General features: G+C 32.5%; 1 long non-coding RNA gene across 2 annotated transcripts; it reads right to left on the reverse strand.

Moving 5' to 3' along the window:
- Positions 1-214: 214 nt before the first annotated feature.
- LOC143542215 (uncharacterized) lies at positions 215-1,394 on the reverse strand. Of its 2 annotated transcripts, none has more exons than XR_013136870.1 (4): positions 1,169-1,394; positions 666-728; positions 514-578; positions 215-351 (listed from the first exon to the last, which is right to left on the reverse strand). It is a non-coding gene; the product is annotated as an uncharacterized LOC143542215 (long non-coding RNA). The 2 variants fall into 2 exon arrangements; XR_013136871.1 differs by having other exon boundaries at positions 1,105-1,394.
- Positions 1,395-1,664: the final 270 nt, after the last annotated feature.

Raw genomic sequence — 1,664 nt, forward strand, 5'->3', positions numbered from 1 at the left:
ATGAAAAAAATAAGAAAGTTACATAACATTAGCAAAAAAAATAATAAATTCAACACAATTACGAATAACACCCTTTTCTTGCATATATTAATATCAGTAGCAACAAGCCAACAACATAAGAAATTGGGATTGATTCCAACCTATATATCAATTACATTTGTTTATAGAATTTGAAATGCACACTAAGTAAACTACAAAAAAAAAAATTGGATGTCACCAAAAGGGCTTTTACATAGTTTTGGAGCTTGTGGGCACATCACTGTTGTCTCAAGTATCAAAGTTGAGTTGACTCCAACTTAATTTGTTTATCATCTCAAAGTCTTTACTGAATCCAAGCATAGTAACAACCAGCTGCACGAAAATGTCTTATAACGTAAGAAAGATGAAAGGGCTGAAAACTTAATGTAACTTGATTTAGATAGAACTCATGACATATGAATATTAACGGGAAGTTGTATGAAAGCATAAATCTTCAAATCATCTTAGGACATAAAATGGCAATATGAAACTTACCCGGTTTCTGTTTGTCGAAAGAAGAGAACCACTCCAAATCCTACCACAAGTGAGATTTTCATTGCCTGGACAAAAATTCAAGATTTAAGTTAGGAACAAAACACGTTACTTTTTTTGAATATTTTACAAATACTAAATAAAAAATATTAGACCTGTCCGAACGATCCATTAGAAGCCTCCGTGTCTGCGCTTTTTGAGATTTCGGTTTCTTCACCCTGAAATACATTTTCACAAACACAAAGATCAAGAAAAAGGTACAAACTTTATATGTCAAAATATACGATTACAATTTCAATTATATAGAATTTCAGTGGTCAAATGGGTAAATATTAAAAACTTTGCTAAATATGCAACAGTCTTATTTGGAAAAAAAATCACAATTTTTCACTTAATGCATTTGAGATGTCATTTGACTTGGAAAACATGCATTGCAAAGGGAAAAAATGGTCAAATTAGTAAATAACAGTTACCCGTTTTTAACAATGGACAATTATTTGACGACAAATTAAAACAGAAACGTGGAAAATCTTTTCAGAAAGAAGGTGTACCTTGATTAGCAAAAAATATATTATTCAAAAGATTGTACCCGACCTGTTTTGGCCCGTTAACCAACCCAACCCGCCCATTTCGACATAACAGAGATAAAGTCACTAACTTTATCAACTATCCTTTCTTGATGGCATTGTTCTTCATTTGTTGTCTTGTCACCTTGGGCTTCGTTTGGATCATTTCGTTTTGAGTGCATATTCGTTTCCGCTTATTCTACAAAATCGTCATCAGATTCAACTTGATCTTCTTTTGTAATGATACTTGAAAGATCTTTCCTCAAATCACCCGTACTAAAAGAATTTCTGAGCCTGGTTGAACTTGATGCTTCTGAGTTCTTGAGGTTGAACACGTTTGGACTCGAAGCTTTTGATTTTTTAGCATAGATGGTGTCATCGCATTAGTTTTTCATTTTTTTCAAAAACCATTTTGAACCGTCTGAAAAAGATACATTTCTAAAATGACTCGTTTCGATCCTAATGCATTTAGCTTTATAGATGTATTAACTGCAAGTCGTTTTAGCCCGAAGCAAGTTGATACATTTCTAAAATGACTCGCATTGTTCTAAATACATTTCTAAAATGAACTGAAGGCAGTCGGTATTT

This window comes from Bidens hawaiensis, unplaced genomic scaffold (assembly GCF_021521415.1).
Source record: "Bidens hawaiensis isolate Kalapana, Puna unplaced genomic scaffold, B.hawaiensis_p1.1 tig00012795_1, whole genome shotgun sequence".
NCBI classification, from domain to species: Eukaryota; Viridiplantae; Streptophyta; class Magnoliopsida; order Asterales; family Asteraceae; genus Bidens; species Bidens hawaiensis.